We start from the raw sequence: 23,884 nt of genomic DNA on the forward strand, positions 1-23,884 counted from the left end.
TCCTGATTTCGAATGTTGACTGACATGTAACCACCAATCAGAATTACGCTCGCGCACGTTAGGGTGCGCGCACGGTGCGCGCTTATAGATATTTATGTACTTTTAACTGCAATTTTCTCAGGAACTACTGAACAGATTGACACCATAAATGCAAAAGGCACATGCCTGACCTGAGGACTACCTCTTTGCCAAATTTCAAGTAATTCTGTTCAGCCGTTCGGGCTGTACCTTTGACTAAAGGTCCTATGGGAAAATGCATGGGGAAAATGCGTTTTTCGGACCCCCCTTTTTCTCAGGTAGGAGCTGAGCGGAGCGCCCCATTAGTTTTGACAAATTTGCGAGGATTCGTCAACCAGCGCCAAAGTTATTCAAAATAGAATTTTCAGATTTCCTATGGAAACTCGGTCCTAACTATAACTATCTACTGGCGACCGCCAGTAGATAATATATATATATATATATATATATATATATATATATATATATATATATATATATATATATATATATATATATATATATATATATATATATATATAATCCCAGAGCACGGACCACAAAATCCTTGAAAATTCCGCTCGGTTTATTTAACGCATCTCACAAACAGAGACGGCAGCCATTACGCGTTTCGTCCCTCCCTGGGGACTTGATCACATCATATATATATATTATCTACTGGCGGTCGCCAGTAGATAGTTATAGTTAGGACCTATTTTCCATAGGGAATATCTTTGGCGTCGGTTGATGAATCTTCGCGAAATTGCAAGTTTTTAATCGGATATTGCAACATCTTAGAGCTGTGGTTAATTCCGATCCTAATTATCCAGTAGCTAGACATTTAAAACTCGTTCACAAGAATAACCTCAATGATCTCAGATATTATGTTATCAGTTCGGTACCAAAAAATATTAGAGGTGGCAACAGAGAAAAAAGATTAAGACAAGTAGAATCAGAATTTATTATGCTACTTGACTCTAGGATGCCAAATGGTCTCAACAATAGTGATGATTTGCACAACTTTCTTTAAAAATCTTTAAAAATTTTCAAATTCAAAATACAAATTAAATATTATCAATTGCTGATGAATCTTATTTAGGCTTTGTTAAAAATGGGGGTTTTTATTCTGTTTCTATGGCTCGTTATTTTATCTGGTTTTTCTGGATTTTTAGCGGGGTATTGTGGTAAATAAAATATATTTATCCATTATCGATCGGAATTTCATGCTAGGACTTTAAACAAATAGCTCAGAATAATGAGAGGCAGAATCCGTGGTAATAGAGGTTTCTGAATGGGCTTTATTCCAAAATGGCCTACTCGAGTAGCGGCCTTCAGGTTCCGTCACCAGCAAGGTTCAGGAAGTGAAGTACCATTCTTTATTGATATACATACATTTTTATAGTTATTACATTATAATGAAAACGAATGTAGGAGGCGTAACATTTGATAAGAAAAGTGACATATTGATTGCGTAAACGAAACTAGGCGTAATAAGGAGTAAAAAGAAACATAATTGGTTAACGTTATCAAATATAGGTGGTTCTATAAGATAATACTTGACATAGATGCGCGCGCAGCAGCATGACGTGTATTTGACGTGTAACTAGGGGGGTGAAGGGGCCTCGTCACTGACTCTACGTGTGGAGACGAAAAGTCTAAGAGGTCAAGTCAACCTAATCCTAAATCATATCTAACATCTTATGTTTAAAGAACTATGTTATCCACAAGGAAGGACTCTCGGACAGAATCTATTCTATACTAACTGTGTGTGCGTGTATAAGCGTCTAAGTGTCTATGTGAGATGCGAGAGGCAGAAAACTTTCCATGGCAACTGGGCTATGAATTACTTGCAGGAGGACAGCCCTTTGCACGAGAGCTAAAGGAAATGTTTACCTAAATCACTAGACAGGAATGCATCGGCTGAAGAGCAAAATAGATAATTCGAAGGTGAAATACAGCTTCTTGGCAGACAGGCTAAACTGGCCGAGGCAGGCATCGTTAGCTGCACAGGAAATAGGACAAAGTTCATGGATACAGATGCAAGCTCAAGCTGACGCTTGTCAGAGACAGAGAGCAGAGAAAGGCTTCGAGGACAGAATCGGGCCTACTTGCCTGAACTGTAAAAATGGAGTAACTGAGCCATATAAAGTCGGTGGCCTTTCCTACTTAGGAATCGACTATCCAGCCCATTGATGGCGGATCTGACAGAGAACATGTTGACGATGGACGCACATGTATTTGCGTCTTCTAAACTGGAACTGGAGAGAACATACATGTACTTGTAGCATGCATATAAAACCGTTGGGGTCCAAGATAGGGGACATAACTGATCAGGGAAATCCACTTTTCCACATTCCCTCCTTGTCCCCTTACTTGCCCGTCAAGAAACATCAATCTTCATTAATCCATCGATTTGCTCATGGAGCATCATTTCTTCTTCTTTCTTCTTCCGACATTTTGAACGAAAACCTTGATGTGGAATACACGATGTGGCACACAGACCACAAATCGCTGGTCCACTTTGCAGGCATAAGCAACAACTGAATAGTATAAGAAGGCCAATACCTAGGAAGGATAGAACTCTCCATCCCCAGGTTGATATCAGACTCCAAAACCACCTGGACCAAGTCCAAGTGCCTGGATCTTCGTGTATCTGGCTCACAATCTTATGAAGGCGGGTTATAGCTTTATATACAGATGGCGAATTTTCTGGTATGAATACGCAGCAGCTGGATCCGATGACCCTACAAGCTCCGCCCCTATCGGCCAGGATGACGTCAAGGACAAGTCGATTTTGAAGGACAACGATCCTCATCACTGATTGTTCCTCTGTCAGATTGCCTAGGGCAGCTATAGTCTCATTCACTACGGCTTCAAGAGTCTTGGTTAGTCTACGTATTAGCTTACTATTTGTAATTGTACCTATATATGGGAAGATACCTTTATTGAAATCTACATACTTATCCCACGCCGTCTCAGTATAATCGACAACTGGGAGATCTCTTCGCTCTCTATTGTGTGCTAAACGAGTATTTCGATAATAATCAGGGGGAGCTAGGAAAACAGGTGGCAGAAGGAATGCAATGTAACAGGTACCATCCCAATCTAGAGGTAGACGCATGTATGCCGTCTGACCACATATAAAGTAGGAATGGCGAGAAGCTCTAAATGTAGATTTTCCTTCATCACTATATTCTACTGTAGTAACGCAATTGCTATGGCCCATAGGTATGGAACCAACTTTTCTTACACAGAATTCACCTTTAACTGGGAATACTGACATAGTGGGCAAAATTAGTTCAACTTCGGATTTGACATTCAAAATCATGAGATTAGGTGTAAAATTACCCAATCTATATACTTCGTTTTCTAGGTCAGTTCCCGTTCTACTGGGGTGACCCTCCTTGTCAGGGTGGCAGACTTTGTATAACACTATATTCAGATTTCCCCATATCCAATGGTGTTGATAAACTGCTGTGTTTGAATCTATGGAATTCAATAAACTAAACCATGCTCCACAGGTGCCATTATATGTGAATGGATGTGGAAAGAAAGGCAGAACTCCTTTGTTATTCTGATAGGGAGGGAATCGACCACACACCCAACAATTAGTGGCATTACTAGTCTGGTGAGAATGATGCAACATACTAATGAAAGTGTTATTACGCAGCGCAAGTCTGTAGGACAACTCATGTGGAGGTAGGTCACTAAAAGAATGCTCATCAGTTATATTAATAGCACGCCTAGAAACAGGATAATACATATGCAATAATATACTTGCAGTAACTATTATAAAACTTAAGAAAAACAAAATTAATAAAGTCACAATACAATGGCTACGCAGTAATTTACGGTATGTATGTCTTTTCATTATGATTCGGGACTCTTCATGATTCAGGCCTAAAGGAGACATGTCAGGACAGATTCAACCGCTTCACCTTGGAGAGGACTTAAACAATCAAATCGTCCGACGGTGTAGGCCTGGGCCTAAGTCTTTGCTTATAGAGTTCGGAGCTACTGGCCTCAGCCAAAGGTAGCTTTGAGTCAATGGGAGAAGATGCACGGGAAGTATTGTTCATATCAGAAGGAAGTCCATGAAATTTTTTAATATGGCTGGAATGGATCCAGCCCTTCCTCCCTTCGATCTTCACGGCTGTTCTTGTTGTCAACAGGACCTGTCGGGGGGTTTTCCACCTGGGCTCCAATTGGCTTTTCCTATCGAAATTCCGAACGAGGATGAAATCCCCGGGGACCACGTCATGGGGTTTCACCTCAGTGTTGTCAGGAAAAGCTGCGACCACCTGTGAACGAGAAGATTGTAGTGCAGACATCAAGGAAGCCAGGTAATCTGTCAGCATATTACAGTCAACATCAGTTATTTTACGTGGTATAGGCGTCCCCCACATATTTGGTGGTCTGCCAAAGATCACCTCATACGGGGATAGCCCTGTTCGAGAGTGTGGTACCATTCGCATGTAAAATAGTGCAACTGGTAAGGCTACTATCCAATCAACACCTTTTTCCTGGCATATTTTTGACAATCTGATTTTCAAAAGTTGATTATGTCGTTCCACGAGACCTGCTGCCTCGGGGTGTCGGACACAGTGGAATTTCCACTGATATCCCAGCAGAAGCGAAACATGTTTCATTAATTCGGATGAGAAGGGTTGGCCGTTATCTGAATACACCACACGTGGTAAACCGTACCGTGGGAAGAATTCTCGAACTAGCTGTTTGGCAGTAGTCGGGGCAGTGTAATCTGATACGGGATACGCCTCTGTCCAACGGGAGAGAGTGCAAACAACTACGAGAACATATTTGAATCCTCGACAACGTTCCATCTGAATATAATCCATCTGGAGGACTTCAAAAGGATGATCAGGAGGCTGAAATCCACCCTGTTCTACGGGGACACTCTTCCCTGGATTAAACTGACAACATATCATACAGGTACGGACTTTCTGCTTAGCAGCTGCTCGTAAATGTTTGTTAAACCAAATGTGCTGAATGCTGTCTAACATAGCCTTCTCTCCTAAATGTGCGGGACTGTGAACTGTAGCTATAATGACTTGAACCATGGAATCAGGGAGAAACCACACAGATTTTCCCTTCGTCATCCATCCTTGATCTGTCTGAATCCCTCCTAGTTCAGTCCACTTCTTTATTTCTTCCTCTGTCGCATGTGTCTGTATGTCAATTACATCAAGTGCGGGATCCTTAATTGTCATGCACTGTGTTGGTGTCTGAACTATCGGCTTTGTCATGTCGGATGTACGAGTCTGAGCAGTCTGTTTGGCTGTTCTGTCAGCTAAATCATTGCCTTGAGAAATGATATCAGTAACCTTCGTGTGTGCTTTACATTTCATAATTGATATTGCAGTCGGTAAATGAATTGCGTCTAACAAAGCATGAATGAGGGACCCGTGCTGAATATGGGTTCCATGAGAAGTCAAATAACCTCTCTCTCTCCAAAGCACCCCGAAGTCATGTACGACTCCGAATGCATAACGTGAATCAGTATATATGTTGGCTTTCTTGTCTGTGGCTTGAATACAAGCTTGTGTTAGAGCAACAAGTTCTGCTGCTTGGGCTGACAAAGTATCTATACAGTTTGTTTCAATAACTTCGGTGTCTGTAGTGACTGCGTATGCGGCAACTAGATTTCCTGTACTTGTCCTCATGCACGAACCGTCTACATACAACGTCAGGTCTGGATCTAACAATGGAACGTCTGTTAAGTCTTGTCTGGGTTTTGTCTTTATTTCAATAACTTCGACACAATCATGAGCTAGTGGGTCGGTTCCAATTACTGGTAAAAGTGTAGCAGGATTCAGTGTATTACAACGTCTGATTTCTATGTGTGGCTGAAATAGTGTCAGTTCGTAACCAGTAAGTCTTGCTATGGTCAAGTGTTGTGTTTGTGTTCGGTTCACGAGAACTTCCACTGCATGTGGTACTTGTACTGTCAATGGATGTCCTAACACTATGGCATCGCTTTGTCTGATTGCTAAAGCTGTTGCTGCTACTGATTTCAGACACGCAGGCAAAGCCTGAGCTACGGGATCTAATGTACTGGAAAAATAAGCACATGGCTTGCGTGATCCTGCTTGGTCCTGAGTGAGTACTGACAAGGCAGTACCTTCGCGTTCGGTAACAAAGAGTGTAAAATGTTTGCTGTAACATGGTGTCGCTAAAACAGGTGCTTGGCATAGAGCTTTCTTTAAGCTCTCAAAAGCTAGTGTGTGTTCCTGAGTCCAAGGGAGGACAGTCGACGTGGCTGCCTCCTGTGATGTCAACTGAATGAGTGGCTTCGCTAGAAATGCATATTGAGGGATTCACTGCCTACAATATGAAGTGAGGCCTATGAAAGCCCGTACTTCCTTTTGTGTCTGCGGTATTGGCATGTTTGCAATTAACTGAATGCGGTCAGGTGTAAGCTGCCTTCCCTCCTTGGACAGCGAGTGACCAAGATAAATAACTCGCTGAACACAGAATTGCAGCTTAGAAGGGGACACCTTGTGCCCCTTGTCGGCTAGAAAATCTAAAACTGTCAGTGATGCTTTTTCACATTCGGGTTCACTTCGTGCGGTGATCAGCAGATCATCAACGTATTGAAGCAATGCGGTGTTAACTGGCATGTGTATACTGTCAAGTTCTCGTTTCAGTGCTTGGCTATAGATGCTGGGGCTTTCTGTAAATCCTTGGGGAGCGCGTGTGAATTTAAAGCTTCGTCCATTTAAGCTAAATCCGAATAGGTATTGGCTTTCCGGATCTATTGGGACGCTGAAAAAGGCATTCTTGAGATCAATTACGGTAAAGAATGTAGCTTGAGAATCAATGGCTGTCAATAATGATGAAATATCGGGGACCACGGGAAATTGTGGCACAATGCATTTGTTTAATTCACGCAAATCAATAACTAATCGATATACTGGTGGGGCCATAGGATCAGTTCGTTTAAGAATCGGAATTATCGGTGAATTACACACATTGGAGTTGGTTTCTACAACCACTCCTAGCGCAACTAGCTCGTCAATTATTTTCAGTAAAGCCGCTACAGCATCCGGTGGTAACTTGTATTGTCGCATTCGTGGCAATACTACTCCTGCCTTCAGTGTGACTCGATATGGTGTAATGTTCATGCAACCAACATCAGTAGGGCCTTGTGCCCATAGATGCGCTGGTAAGTTCTGTAATCGGGAATCCATGTCTCTGGATACATAATGACCTTTAAAATCACGTAAAAACAATCTTACTCCTTCCGGAGAGCAACAAATAATAGCCCCTAGGGCTTTCAATGTCTTTATACCTAACAAGTTTTCTGGACATGATTTGGTAAGCAATAAATCAGTAGTTCGTGTCAAGGGACCAATCGTAAGCGGAAGTGGCTGTGTTACTTCATTAACAATAGGCTTTCCTGAAAAACCAAGGGAAACATTTTGAGAGCCTGAGAGGGGTGCCCCTGGAACTTCACTACTTTTTATGGTCGTTCGACTTGCCCCTGTATCGAGTAAAAATTTTCTGTCATGACCTAATAATTCACTATGGACATAAGGTCCTTCTTGATCCACTGGAATCTCGATAAGGGGTAAGTCAATTTCCCTCTCTAGGCTGCTTCATGCGTAGCGTTGATACTCAGGGTATTCGTACTGTGCGGTCTGATACATTTGTCGTGAAGTTACTTGTGTGGCAGTAGCAGGCAACGGTGGTGCAGCTGGCACGAACTGTATGGACTGTTGTGCGGCTGGCATAGACTGTTGCTGAACTGGCATGGACTGTCCATGCTGCATAGTTCCTTGTTCACTCTGATCTTGTCTAACTAATCGTGGTCTCTCTTTTGCAATACCTGAGGCTATATTACGTTTCAGGACTTGACAATCGTGTACATGATGGCCTGGCTGTTTACAGTAATTGCAGGTTCCTTTTACAGGAACTGCAGAGTCTCCAGAATGTGTCGTACCCTTTTTGTGACCATCCGCTGGCACTGTCTGAGAAACTAGCATTTTCATTTTAGTGTCCTTCATGCGTCTATGCTCGTGTTCTTGTTCATCCCTAATTCTATTGTGATGATACTGTAACATTTGTAGCATTTGTGACGGAGTATTACTTTGCCAGGTACTCTCGAATTTCAATATTCTATTCTTCACTGGAGGTAACGCATTTTCCACCAATTTAGTCACAAACAAATGTGGATATGAGTCACTACTTGCTTTTATACCACTATTTATACCAAAACATTTTTCAAATCGAGCATAATAATCACTTGTGTCTTCATCTTGCTTTTGTTTACAGGCTGAGATTGCACCCCAATCTTCCTTTTTCGTCGCTAGTAAACGTGGCAATACCTGTACTAGTAAACCTGGTAACAGTTTAACTTTATCCCCGAGCCCTGACCCTGCAGTTCGATCCCTTTCTTCCGCTGCTAATGCTGTCCAATCTATTTTTTGGTCTCCCACTTCCCACTCTTTTTCTTTCAATTTTTCATAAATGCCAGCAGGTAAAAGCACCTTTAGTATTGTCATAATATCAGGAAAGGTATACTCTCCCATCAGTAACATGTCTTTAATTTCTCGGTGGAAACCCGCTGGGTCTTTGTCATGACTGGGTACTACTTTCTTCATTTCTAATAATTCCATTTTCGATATGGGTGTATAAACAAATACACGATGAAACTCATTATCATCGCCCTTTATTGGGTGCACCTCTCGTAAAGGATTCTGTCTATCCATATAGTATGGTGTTCCTTCTTTGTTGGGAATCGAGAAAGGATCCGTATTTACTAAAAGAACGTACTGTTTACGTGACATTAGTATTTCTTTGATTAACTTGTTACTGGATCCTCTCCATCTATTCATGAGAAGTTCGGTTAACATATTAGGTAAGGGACCAGGATCAGCATGTTGGCTCTTATATTGTATAAGAAGTTGCTGGATCATATAGATCCCAGCTAAACATTGTTCGTCGGGACTGAGGTTCAAAAACGCGTGTGCGACTGTCACGTCACCATATTTACCAGGACTGTCCATCCAATGAACAGCTGCCCTTGCTAATTCTTGTTCGTCCATAGAATCGAGGAGGTGATAACCCCTTCGTTCCCGGAGTATTTTATCTGCGGCTTGAAACAAACGCTCGGGAGATTTCATATTTATTATTGTTGGATGCGTAGAGTGTATCGGATCAGAAAGACCTCCGGTATTATTACAGGACCTTCCTCTGCCCACATAGGCTATGGTGTCTGCCTGTCTTGCGGAATTCCCTGATTCGGACACTTCATCTTGCTCAAACTCGTCTGTTCCCAATCTCTCTGCATGTATGTGTTCTACTTCTTTCCTAATTTTTCGGCACATGGCTATTATACTTCCCTGTTTATCATGTTTTCCCTCGGATATATTCTGACTCCATCTAGTAAGAGTTTGCATTACTTCCGGGTCTACCCCCGGTCGGTCTTGATTTCTGATCACACAATTTATAAGAAAACGTAACAATTCTGCCTGTATCTCGACTTTCTGGTATTCCATAGCTCTGTTAATACATTCAGGATCTTTCCCTGTTTGGATAAAATGATATATGTTATCTAGATGAGCGGCCATTCCTGGCAACCTTCCTAAAAATGACGCAGCTCGTCTAATACGTAATGATGTTATAATCATTTCATCCTCTCTACCAGGCACCGGATCATATCTACAATCCACCATAAGCTCCTTAAGCGTACGGGTATTTATAAGTTTGGGCGTACGTGCATGCGCTGACTCTTGAAAAACAAGTTTATTTATTCTGGGTGGTGTAAAGGTACTGCTAGCACCTCCCGTGGCCCTATCTGGGGCGTCGGGTGTGAATGGGTTCGTTGAACGTGACACAGCAACTATGGGTGTCGATACCTCTGTAGAGTCGACTGCGGAGACAGATGCGGAAACAGATGTGCTTGCCGAAGCTTGTATCGGGACTTGCTGTTGCACGGGGACAGATACCTGATCCTGACGCTGAACCCCTCCGCCAGACGGTCTATGTGGTGTGGCGTTAGCATACTCGGGAGCTGCGTCGTCTAGATATGAGGAAAGAAAAACATCTTCTGCGGTTCTGGGATGCCCTTTTGGATGTACCTTAATTGGAAATAATGGGGGTGGCAAGTCTTTTGGCATCTCTGGAGCAGCCTTAGGTAGTCCTTCGGCTAGAAGGGGATACATACCATTCATAAGAGCATTTCTTTGTCTATTTACTTGTTCTGATTTCACTCGGATACCTTCCTCAATTAATAGATTTTCTTGAACTTTATTTGAACTTTCTTTACTCCTCTCTTCTTGTCTACGTGCTTTTTCTGTTCGTCTATGAGATTCTTTACGCCATAACTCAACAGCGTCTTTCTGTGACTGTCTGACCTTTCTTTTCCATAACTCTTCCTCCACTTTCATGATGCACTCTGCATCCCAGGTTCCCGCTGCGGGCCACCTTTGACTTTCCGGTAATCCCTTGGTATAATCTACCCATAGATCAAGAAACAATATGGCATCTAAGCCATGCTTATGGTACATGAAATGCCCTGGAGTGTCCCTAGGAGGAATAGGAACTGCTTCTTCAAGCACCCCTTTTCTGGTAGTAATCTGTCTTAACTTCGAGAAGAGCGGCATATTGACAACTGATCTGATACTTACTCTTGAACTTACTTAATACGAAAAAACACAATAATGAACAGTGAACAATGAACAATCATTCATACCACAATATGCAAGACATTTCTGAATACTTTAAACATTAAACATTAAATATTTTTAACAATGGCCGACAATGATGACAGTCTGCCTAACTAATCACCACGCTGAATTCTTGACAATAACTGAATACTTCGGATTACTTGATATACTGCTAAACAGTACATATACACTGCTAAACAGTGCAGACCGGATTTGTGTACCCAAATCCGTCTTGACCGGCACAACCTATGTGCACGTCAACATGCCTCCCCGGCGATGGTACTCACCAAGTAGCTCACAACGAAAGGCCTCGGACACTGGACTTGATTTCGGACATCGGACCCTCTGGACATCGGGACTTCGGAAACCTGGTGGGCCTCTGTATACCTCGGATCTTGCTCTCTCAGCTAGGCTCTGGTCGGGATACTTTGCGCTTCTCACCGCCTCGTCTGGGTTGATCGCAGCCTCAGTCGCCCCCGCTTGACCGGAGGGAGCTACAGGAAATCCTGCTGGTACGCGTTATGGTCCGTCCAGCTATGGCAGGAGACCGGGCCTGCAACGCACCGCCGGCGCGTGAGATGAGAAAGTGTCCCTATTCGGGCGCCATTATGTGGTAAATAAAATATATTTATCCATTATCGATCGGAATTTCATGCTAGGACTTTAAACAAATAGCTCAGAATAATGAGAGGCAGAATCCGTGGTAATAGAGGTTTCTGAATGGGCTTTATTCCAAAATGGCCTACTCGAGTAGCGGCCTTCAGGTTCCGTCACCAGCAAGGTTCAGGAAGTGAAGTACCATTCTTTATTGATATACATACATTTTTATAGTTATTACATTATAATGAAAACGAATGTAGGAGGCGTAACATTTGATAAGAAAAGTGACATATTGATTGCGTAAACGAAACTAGGCGTAATAAGGAGTAAAAAGAAACATAATTGGTTAACGTTATCAAATATAGGTGGTTCTATAAGATAATACTTGACATAGATGCGCGCGCAGCAGCATGACGTGTATTTGACGTGTAACTAGGGGGGTGAAGGGGCCTCGTCACTGACTCTACGTGTGGAGACGAAAAGTCTAAGAGGTCAAGTCAACCTAATCCTAAATCATATCTAACATCTTATGTTTAAAGAACTATGTTATCCACAAGGAAGGACTCTCGGACAGAATCTATTCTATACTAACTGTGTGTGCGTGTATAAGCGTCTAAGTGTCTATGTGAGATGCGAGAGGCAGAAAACTTTCCATGGCAACTGGGCTATGAATTACTTGCAGGAGGACAGCCCTTTGCACGAGAGCTAAAGGAAATGTTTACCTAAATCACTAGACAGGAATGCATCGGCTGAAGAGCAAAATAGATAATTCGAAGGTGAAATACAGCTTCTTGGCAGACAGGCTAAACTGGCCGAGGCAGGCATCGTTAGCTGCACAGGAAATAGGACAAAGTTCATGGATACAGATGCAAGCTCAAGCTGACGCTTGTCAGAGACAGAGAGCAGAGAAAGGCTTCGAGGACAGAATCGGGCCTACTTGCCTGAACTGTAAAAATGGAGTAACTGAGCCATATAAAGTCGGTGGCCTTTCCTACTTAGGAATCGACTATCCAGCCCATTGATGGCGGATCTGACAGAGAACATGTTGACGATGGACGCACATGTATTTGCGTCTTCTAAACTGGAACTGGAGAGAACATACATGTACTTGTAGCATGCATATAAAACCGTTGGGGTCCAAGATAGGGGACATAACTGATCAGGGAAATCCACTTTTCCACAGTATGGGTGAGAATATTGCCGATTTTTTTAGCTTTGACATTTTATCTGTATAGAAAAACCTTTTTTTATAGTGATTTTTACTATATTTATTCATTTTTCTAGATCATTAGCTACTATTTGTTATCTTGTAACTTTATGAAATTGATAAATCTTGCGGCACTATTCTCATTTTACTTGATTGTATCTATGGTTTTAGATTTTGTCAGGTTGGCGGGGTTCTTGCCGGCTGATTTAATTTATTTTGAGTAGATCATCTTATAAAATACAATTTAAAACTCAAATGAATATTGAGGAGTTTAAAATTATGGATTATTAGTCTTCAATAAGACATGATGTTTGAGTACTAAATTATGACTTTAATATTTTTTATTTGATCAAAAAGCAAAAATGCATTTTTTCTCTTTTTTATTAGATTCACGGATTTATTTCATAAAATCATCAAAAAAAAAACCTTGAAAATGAATTAAGATCAATTGTAAGAAAAGAAGAATTGGAGGGGCATCTCTTCATTTATGCTGCTACATGGTGTTATTATTATGTATATTGTTTGGTTGTATGGTTTATTTATGCACTTGCACTTTATTTATATTTTGGCACATATTGATGTATGGATTAATTGAAGTTTTAAATGTCGAGACTTTTATATAAAAAAGGCCAATTACAAAGAGTGTAGATATTAATGGAATTTGAAGTTTATTTAAACTTAATATAAGCATTGGGCTATTTATGTTACAAATTCACATTAGATTGTTATTGAGAATGGAGGATCTGATAATTCCCTAATATTACAGAAAATAACATTATGGAGCACTATGCCAGTATTGTTTCGTTGTATGAAATAGAATATACAGGAGAGGAAAAATGACATGAAAATTAAATGTATATGTATTGAGCTGTTGGCCTTTTAAATCGACATGCACTGTGCCTTTAAATCAATCACAAATTGAATACATCATGTGATTATGTGCTTTTGGTTGGTTCCACACTATATATTCACACTGATAGGTTCAGCGCGTCATGTGATCAAGACTGCCGGTGGGCAGTCGAAACGCGTCATGCTGAGCACTTGCTTTATTTATAATTTTGCACAGAAACCTCTTTATCTGCAACAATAAAAGAAGAACTTTTCCCATATTGTGGTCCGTACCTGCTTTTTCGATCGGAAGTGGGATCGCTTCAGGATTGTGCTTGTCATATATATATATATATATATATATATATATATATATATATATATATATATATATATAATCCCAGAGCACGGACCACAAAATCCTTGAAAATTCCGCTCGGTTTATTTAACGCATCTCACAAACAGAGACGGCAGCCATTACGCGTTTCGTCCCTCCCTGGGGACTTGATCACATCATATATATATATATTATCTACTGGCGGTCGCCAGTAGATAGTTATAGTTAGGACCTATTTTCCATAGGGAATATCTTTGGCGTCGGTTGATGAATCTTCGCGAAATTTTCCAAACTTTTGGCCAGCTCCGCTCCGCTCCTACCCTGAAAGTTTCGTGGTGATTCGTCAAGCGGGGGCTGAGAAAAAAGGGGGGTCCCAAAACGCGTTTTCCCCATGCAATTTCCCATAGGACCTGTTGTCACAGCTACAGCCCGAACTGCTGAACGGAATTACACCAAATTTGGCAAGGAGGTAGTCCTCAGTTCAGACTCGTGCCTATTGCTTAAATGGTGTAAATCCGTTCAGTAGTTCTTGAGAAAATTAGAGTTAAAAGTTAGTGATATCTATGGCCGGGGAGGATCCGCGGATCCTCCCCGCACCCTCCCCGAACCCTCCCGAGCACGAGCTGAATGCTAATTGGCTGCCAACACTCTGAATCAGGAAGTGTTTGCAGCCATCTTGTGCCTCGGTAGAACCGAGGCACAAGAGAGCACAAAAACAAAGGCGCAAAATGCGACAAGGGGGCAGGGTAGAAACACCCTGACCCCCTAGGCCTGCTCAGGGGGTCCCACAAGGACCCCCAGGGCCAAAAAAAGTATTTTTTTTAAAAATAATCGGCGAGATTCGCGCACCCAGTGCGAATTTCGGCCGAATATTTAAAAAAAAGAAGCGCGGGGCTCCCGCGCTTCTTTGGTAATTGGCCCCCGGGGCGGCCAAATCCCGGGGGCAGAAATGAAAAAGTGTGGGGGACCGCAACCCCCTGGGGCTCAGAGATACTATATGGGAGGGCTCACGGCCCCCTAACCCCGTGGACCACCACCCCCGGGGCTTATAGAAAATGGGTGGGGGGGCTCGCAGCCCCCCCAGCCCCAGGGACCGCCACCCCCCGGGGCTTGAAAGTATTTGCAATGGGGTTCTCTCAGGCCCCCCCAGCCACGGGGACCGCCACCCCCCGGGGCAACTTGTCCGTGTGGGAGGGGGCCACGCGGCCCCCCTCCTGGAGCCAATGATGGCCCTGGGGACCGCCACCCCCAGGGCCGGCTCCTGCAGTGTCCCGGGGTGCCCACCCTCGGGACACTGCTGTTTGCAATGACAGGGCGGGAGCCTCGCGGCTCCCACCCTGTCATTGCAAACTGCTTTCCTTCATTGAAGCAAGAGCAGGGAAACCTGCTCTCGCTTCAATGAAGCAAAGCTGATTGCTTTTCCACATGGGGAGCAGCATGTTAGCTGCTCCCCATGTCGAAAAGCAATGCGAGATTCGCGCACCCAGCGTGAATTTCGGCCGAAAATTTTAAAAAAAGAAGTGCGGGGCTCCTGCGCTTCTTTGGTAATTGGCCCCCGGGGGGGCCAAATCCCGGGGGCAGAAATAAAAAAGTGTGGGGGGGTCCCAATCCCCCCCACACTGCCCCGGGGACCGCCACCCCCCAGGGGTCAGAGATACTATATGGGGGGCTCACGGCCCCCCCCAGCCCCGGGGACCACCACCCCCCGGGGCTTATAGAAAATGGGTGGGGGGGCCAATGATGGCCCTGGGGACTGCCACCCCCCAGGGCCGGCTCCTGCAGTGTCCCGGGGTGCCCACCCCCGGAACACTGCTGTTTGCAATGACAGGGCGGGAGCCTCACGGCTCCCACCCTGTCATTGCAAACTGCTTTGCTTCATTGAAGCGAGAGCAGGGAAACCTGCTCTCGCTTCAATGAAGCAAAGCTGATTGCTTTTCCACATGCGGAGCAGCATGTTAGCTGCTCCCCATGTCGAAAAGCAATGCCGGCAGAAAAGATCAGGATCGGGCCGGAGGCCACGCCCCCTCCTTACACCACTCGGCAAACACGCCCCATGGCACGTTTGCAGATGGGGAACTAATTCCCCTTGAATACTGAGGGTCCCTGGGGGCCAACTATCCCACCAGGAACCTCCAGTATGCGCCAGGGGGCTGCGTTGCAGAGAGGTGTAATGAGGCCACACCCCTTTTTACACCTCTCTGCAACGCAGCTCCGTGGCGCTTACTGGAGGTACCTGGTGGCCTAGTTGGCCGCTAGGGGACATCAGGATTCAAGGGGACTTAATCCCACAACTTAAAATGCGCCACGGGGTGCGTTTGCACAGTGGTGAAGGTAGGGGGCGGGACCTGAGGTGATACTGTGCAAACACGCCCTGTGGCGCGTTTTAAGTTGGGGAATTCATTCCTCTTCAATCCAGAGGTCCCCTAGGGGCCAACTAGCCCACCAGGTACCTCCAGGAAGCGCCACGGAGCTGCGTTGCAGAGTGTTGTAAAAAGGGGCGTGGCCTCTGAACACCGCTCTGCAACGCAGCTCCCTGGAGCATACTGGAGGTACCTGGTGGGCTAGTTGGCCCCCAGGGGACCGCATGATTGAAGAGGAATTAATTCGCCAACTTAAAACACGCCACAGGGCGCGTTTGCACAGTGGTGAAGGTAGGGGGCGGGGCCTGAGGTGATATGTGTGCAAACACGCCCTGTGGCGCGTTTTAATTTAGGGAATTAATTCCTCTTCAATCCAGAGGTCCCCTAGGGGCCAACTAGCCCACCAGGTACCTCCAGGAAGCGCCACGGAGCTGCGTTGCAGAGTGTTGTAAAAAGGGGCGTGGCCTCTGAACACCGCTCTGCAACGCAGCTCCCTGACGCATACTGGCGGTACCTGGTGGGCTAGTTGGCCCCCAGGGGACCGCATGATTGAAGAGAAATTAATTCCCCAACTTAAAACGCGCCAGAGGGCGTATTTGCACACGTCACCCCCTTCCTTTACCATTGTACAAATATTCCTCTAAAATCAGCCGAACTACGAATTCCGATTTACTAACCTGTTATCAGGAGAGAACCCAGGGCTGCATCTTTTAGCCCAGCACTGACCCTGAAAAGTAATTCTAAGCGTACTTACCAGTAACTTGTATTTCCTTCCATAGGAATCCATTGTGTGGTTTTCACCAGAAAATTTTCTAAGTGCCCATTTTTGAAACGTACAAATATTCCTCTAAAATCAGCTGAACTACGAATTCCGATTTACTCACCTGTAATCAGGAGAGAACCCAGTGCCGCATCTTTTAGCCCAGCATTGACCCTGAAAAGTAATTCTAAGCGTACTTACCAGTAACTTGTATTTCCTTCCATAGGAATCCATTGTGTGATTTTCAGCAGAAAATTTTCTGTCAATTTTGAAACGTACAAATATTCCTCTAAAATCAGCCGAACTACGAATTCCGATTTACTCACCTGTTATCAGGAGAGAACCCAGGGCTGCATCTTTTAGCCCAGCACTGACCCTGAAAAGTAATTCTAAGCGTACTTACCAGTAACTTGTATTTCCTTCCGTAGGAATCCATTGTGTGGTTTTCACCAGAAAAGTTTCTAAGTGTCTATTTTCACAAACTAAAAATATTCCTAAAAAATCGTCTGTATGACTTAAACACATTCTTTCAACTGTTTACAGGAGGTTGGCCAGTGTTGGATCCAGGATCCACCACTGAGTAAGAAAAAGTAATGATAACACTACTTACCTGCTAAGTGAATTTTCTGCCATAGGATAACATTGGTGATTCTATGTGAAAATATTTGTAAGTGTCAACTTTTAAAATACAATAATATTCCTTAAAAATAACTACTGTAACCAAAGCGCTTTTACTCAACTCTTTACAGGAGATGTCCAAGGACTGAATCTAGGATCCAGTCCTGTGGTTAGAAAAGTAATCCATAAGGTAACTAATTGCATTTCACTAGAAATTCACATTGAGCTCAATGTTGCTTTGTGTTTGAAATTGTGTTGCCCATTGCAACAACTGTAACTACTGTACTTAAAAGTCTGTTGCCTATTTGCCAAGTATTTAAACTAAAGTAATTCATTCTGAGAAAGTATATTTTGTATTGTAATGTATAATGTAATTAAAAAAATATATCTAAAAATTAATAGTTTAAAAATATAGTAAATCAGTATAAAAAAAATCAGTATAACAATTAATACATTCAAAATTGTCATTTACAAAACCTTTGAAATTCACTGAAAAAACCATAGGTTTCAGGCCTGATGTAGTTAGGAATTAGCATTTAAAAAACCTTTGAAATTCACTGAAAAAACCATAGGTTTCAGGGGCGTTATAGTTAGGAATTGGCATTTAAAAAACCTTAGAAATTCACTGAAAAAAACATAGGTTTCAGGGGCGTTATAGTTAGCTGGACATTTCCCTCGTACAAAACCTCGTACAAAACCCTAGAAATTCCCCCGTTATAGTTAGTTCAGCTAACTATACCTCGCGCCCCCGCAATGCACTGCTGATGACGTCACATATTACATCACTCTTGACATGGTCAGTGACATCACTGATGACATCTGAAATGACATCACTGATGACGTCATCCAGTGAGTGTGTGTTTCTGTAAATTTTAAATATGTTTAATATATATATAGGGAAAAACCTATGGAAGAATGAGTGGGTGTATAAGTGTGTGAATGGATGATTTAGTAGGTGCGTGACTGACTCTATAAGTGAGTCATTAAACGTATCTTACTCCAGACTAGTGACTAAACTGTGTGATTGTCTGTATCTGTCTGTCTGTTGGTGTATAAGCGGCTGCATGGTTTTGTGAATAGCTATATGAGAGTTTCTATGGGTTATTGATTGGTTGTCTGAGTATCTGTTTGGGTGCCTGAGTGTTTGTGTGGGTGGGATGTGTGTGACTCTGTGCATACATGTGTGAGTGGGTGATTCTATGGGTGCATGGTTTTAAGAGTGCATCTGTGATGGAGTGTATGGTTGGGTGAGTGTATGTATGGGTGTGTTAGTGATTGAATGTATATCTCAGTGGTACATGTGTGAGTAACTACATATGTGAAAGGCAGTATATATGTGTGTAAGAGTATATAAGTGGGTATATGTGAGAGTGTGTGATTGTTAGAGTGGCTGTATGGATGAGTGTGTGCTTGTATCAGTGATTGTATAAGAGCGTAAGAATGTGGCACTATTTTTATGAGTAAGTGAACTTGTGTGTGTATTACTGTATAGGTGAGTAAATGGGAGTGTGATTAATTATTTGCATGACTGACTAGGTGTGAGAGTACCTCTATGGATGATTGGTGGTGTGTGAGTGTCTATGTAGGTGTATAAATGCATATGATAGTCCTGTACTGAGTGACTGTAAGTATGAGTGACTGTACAGGTGAGTGAGTGGATGTGCGTGTAGATCTAAGAGTCAATGAGTGGGTATGTAGTTATTGGTATTGGAGTATCTATGGTTTTGAGAATGGACGTCTGAAATTTTGATTGAGTATATCAAAGGGTGTGAGAAGATGCACTAATTTATCACATGGATGACTTCATCAGTGATGTCATCAGTGATGTCATTTCAGATGTCATCAGTGATGTCACTGACCATGTCATGAGTGATGTAATATGTGACGTTGTCAGCAGTGCATTGCGGGGGCGCGAGTTATAGTTAGCTGAACTAACTATAACGGGGGAATTTGTAGGGTTTTGTATGAGGGAAATGTCCAGCTAACTATAACGCCCCTGAAACCTATGGTTTTTTCAGTGAATATATTATCTACTGGCGGTCGCCAGTAGATAGTTATAATTAGGACCGTGTTTCCATAGAAAATCTCAAAATTCTATTTTGAATAACTTTGGTGCCGGTTGACGAATCCTCGCGAAATTTTCAAAACTAATGGGGCGCTCCGCTCAGCTCCTACCCTGAAAGTCTCGGGGGGATTCGTCAAGCGGGGGCCAAGAAAAAAGGGTGTCCCAAAACGCATTTTCCCATAAGACCTTTAGTCGAAGGTACAGCCTGAACGGCTGAACAGAATTACTTGAAATTTGGCAAAGAGGTAGTCCTCAGGTCAGGGATGTGCCTTTTGCATATATGGAGTCAATCTGTTCAGTAGTTCCTGAGAAAATTGCAGTTAAAGTTCATAAATATCTATAACCGCGCATCCTAACGTGAGCAAGCGTAATTTTGATTGGTGGTTACATGTCAGTCAACGTTCGAATCGGTCGAAATCAGGAAGTGTTGGCCGCAATTTTGTTTGTTTTGAGTGCGAGAGTGAAAAAGGAAGGTTACGAACGTGAAAAGGGGGCAAGGTAGAGAGTTCCTGACCCCCTTGCCTTTGTCAGGGGGTCCCTGAAGGACCCCGAAGGCAGAAAAAAACATTTTTATTTTTTTTAAAACACGGGGTGCGCGCATGGTGAAAAACCAAAAAATAATACGTAGTTTATTGTAAAATAAATATATAAAAAATATAATAATAAATACATAACTTAGCATTTAAAAAAACGTACAAATTCACTGAAAAAACCATAGGTTTCACACACGTTATAGTTAGGAATTAGCATTTAAAAAACCTTGCTAATTCACTTAAAAAACCATAGGTTCCACACATGTTACAGTTAGGTGGACATTTCACTTGTAAAAAACCAATGAAATTCCCCCGTTATAGTTAGTTCAGATAACTATAATTCGCGCGACCGCCACTCTATCAAAAGGATGATGTCATCAGTGATGTCATGAGTATTTCCACTGACCATGTCATGAGTGATGTAATATTTGACGTCATCAGCAGTGGATTGCGGTCGCGCGAGTTATAGTTATCTGAACTAACTATAAAGGGGGAATTTCATTGGTTTTTTACGAGTGAAATGTCCACCTAACTATAACATGTGTGAAACCTATGGTTTTTTAAGTGAATATATATATATATATATATGTCGGCCTTTTGAGGGCAGTTGCATTGCTGTACCTACACATTACTTAATCTGGTCTTTGCAAATCTGCTGCTACTGAACCTTGCATGTTTTATCCTGTTTCCTATGTACCGTATGCATATGGCACTTTTATGGTTGCAATGGCCGAAATAAAGTTATTGACTGACTGACAACTAGTGATTTTATTATTAGATATGTTTCTAAAAAACAGCTGTACCTCACGTAAGCATTAATCCTGGGCGTAGTTCACGAAGTAGCGCTTCGCGTAGCTACGCAAAGTGCACTTCGCACTACGCGAGCTACGCGTAGCACTTCGCGTACTGCATAGTACCTTGTTCGCACTGTGCAAGATGTCGTTTTCAATGATTGCACAGTGCGGACAAGCAACCAGCACTGTGCAATCATTGAAAACAACATCTTGCACAGTGCGAGCTGTAGTTTTCTGCTGCTCGAGTAGATTTTTACTCGAGCGGTAGCTTTCTCAACGCGAACTGGTAGTTTCTCATCGCGAGTGGTCGCCAGCATACGCGACCACTCGCAATGAGAAACCTGACCTCCTCGCGTTGGGAATCTCGCCGGGAGGTTTATTTTCCATGCTCGCGATCGCCGACATGATGTTGCTGATCGCGAACAAGGAAAAAGTCTCGCCGGGGTGTCATTTTGCTTGCTCGTGGTCGCCAACTTGACGTTGAGGACCGCGAGCAAGCAAAAAATGACCGCAGCACTACGCAACACTACGCTACGCGTGTTTGCACTGTGCTACGTGCAATTCGCGTAGTGCGAAGTAGCGCGAACTTCGCAAACTACGCGAGAATAGCGTAGTGCTTTGCCTAGGCTTAGTAAGCATGCTAATGAAATTTTAACAAAGGTAAAGAGACTTGAGCATTATTATTATTATTATTATTATTATTTAGATCAAAAGATTGTCTATCTGAGCTTATTAATGCCAAGTTTCAATTTAATAAGGAATCAATGGATAATGCTTCACTTTTTTATTGAAGTCTAGTGCAAAATTTTATGGTGGCCGAAACAGAGCTAGCAAACTACTGGCAAACTATCTCAAGATTAAACATAACAAACTCAAGTTTGAATTAATTATATATGCTCAACAAGCATTCAAGTTTAAGGACTCTGATATCCTAGATGTATTTCTCCAATTCTATAAATCACTATATACATATATACACCAGAAGATTTATCCTCAGATATTCACATGTCTCAATCCCTCTCTACTATCCAAAAGTCCTTCGATACTTCACTTGACTTACACTGCAAGAATCTGATATTTCACAGACGGAACTTCTTGCTGCATTACATATACTTAAAAAAGACAAAGCCCCAGGTCCAGATGATTTTACAGTTGGATACTTTATCCACTTTTCACAGTTACTTCTCCGTAAACTACATATTCTTTTAACTTCTCTTTTGCAATCAGGTGAATCGTCTGGCTCCTTTTTAGAAGCCCCAATTTGCCTTATTCCAAAAGAAGAAAAAGATTTGCAATATTGTAAAAATTACAGACCTATATTTTTAGTTAATATTGTTTATAAGATTTTGTTTAAGGCCCTTGCCCTACGTTTAGAGTCATTTCTCCGTAAATTATTAGGTAAGGAACAACCGGGCTCTGTCAAAGGTCGTCTTATTTCTGATAATATTCTCTTGCAGCGATTGCCTTTGATGCAGAACAAGAGCTTGATCGAGAATATTGACATTTTCTCTTTCAAACATTTAAGTGGTTTGGTTTTGGTCCAAGAATCATATCTTCAGTTTCTATTCTCTATTCCTGTCCCAGTGCAGCAATCTGTGTAATGGCCTTACCTCCCCTTATTTTATTTTGGGTAGAGGTTTCTTTTTCATTTAGCCTTAGAACCCTTTCTATCATAAGTACATCAAAAACAAGACATTCATGGAATTGCTTTTAAAAATCAACAAATTAAACTGGCAGCTTATGGAGATGATGCGTTACTTTTTCTTTCACAACCTCTGTCCTCTCTACCTACTTTTCTACAAGCAGTAACTTCATATGCATCAGTTTCTGGATACAAGCGTAGTGCGCGAAGTAGCATTACGCGAAGCTACGCAAAGTGCACTGCGCACTACGCGAGCTACGCGTAGCACTTCGCAAACTGTGTAGTACCCAGTGCGCACTGTGCAAGATGCCGTTTTCAATGATTGCACAGTGCAGACAAGCATCCGGCACTGTGCAATCATTGAAAACGGCATCTTGCACAGTGCGAGCTGTAGTTTTCTTCCGCTCAAGTAGATTTTTACTCGAGCAGCAGATTTCTCAACGCAGACTGCGGGCGCGCGAGTTATAGTTATCTGAACTAACTATAACGGGGGAATTTCATTGGTTTTTTACGAGTGAAATGTCCACCTAACTATAACATGTGTGAAACCTATGGTTTTTTAAGTGAATATATATATATATATATATGTCGGCCTTTTGAGGGCAGTTACATTGCTGTACCTACACATTACTTAATCTGGTCTTTGCAAATCTGCTGCTACTGAACCTTGCATGTTTTATCCTGTTTCTTATGTACCGTATGCATATGGCACTTTTATGGTTGCAATGGCCGAAATAAAGTTATTGACTGACTGACCACTAGTGATTTTATTATTAGATATGTTTCTAAAAAACAGCTGTACCTCACGTAAGCATTAATCCTGGGCGTAGTTCGCGAAGTAGCGCTTCGCGTAGCTACGCAAAGTGCACTTCGCACTAAGCGAGCTACGCGTAGCACTTCGCGTACTGCATAGTACCTTGTTCGCACTGTGCAAGATGTCGTTTTCAATGATTGCACAGTGCGGACAAGCAACCGGCACTGTGCAATCATTGAAAACAACATCTTGCACAATGCGAGCTGTAGTTTTCTGCTGCTCGAGTAGATTTTTACTCGAGCGGCAGCTTTCTCAACGCGAACTGGTAGTTTCTCATCGCGAGTGGTCGCCAGCATACGCGACCACTCGCAATGAGAAACCTGACCTCCTCGCGTTGGGAATCTCGCCGGGAGGTTTATTTTCCATGCTCGCGATCGCCGACATGATGTTGCTGATCGCGAACAAGGAAAAAGTCTCGCCGGGGTGTCATTTTGCTTGCTCGCGGTCGCCAACTTGACGTTGAGGACCGCGAGCAAGCAAAAAATTACCGCAGCATCACGCAACACTACACTACGCGTGTTTGCACTGTGCTATGTGCAATTCGCGTAGTGCGAAGTAGCGCGAACTTCGCAAACTACGCGAGCACAGCGTAGTGCTTTGCCCAGGCTTAGTAAGCATGCTAATGAAATTTTAACAAAGGT

At 42.8% G+C, this 23,884-nt stretch overlaps 1 long non-coding RNA gene across 1 annotated transcript in view; it reads right to left on the reverse strand.

Annotated features, from left to right (window-relative positions):
* Positions 1 to 1,279: 1,279 nt before the first annotated feature.
* Positions 1,280 to 23,884, reverse strand: part of LOC146865351 (uncharacterized) — a 1,546,523-nt gene continuing 1,523,918 nt past the window's right edge. Inside the window, exon 9 of the long non-coding RNA XR_014970088.1 lies at positions 1,280 to 4,298. This is a non-coding gene — a long non-coding RNA (uncharacterized LOC146865351). The remainder of the gene's footprint in view (positions 4,299 to 23,884) is intronic.

This window comes from Triturus cristatus, chromosome 2_1 (genome assembly GCF_964204655.1).
Source record: "Triturus cristatus chromosome 2_1, aTriCri1.1, whole genome shotgun sequence".
NCBI lineage: Eukaryota > Metazoa > Chordata > Amphibia > Caudata > Salamandridae > Triturus > Triturus cristatus.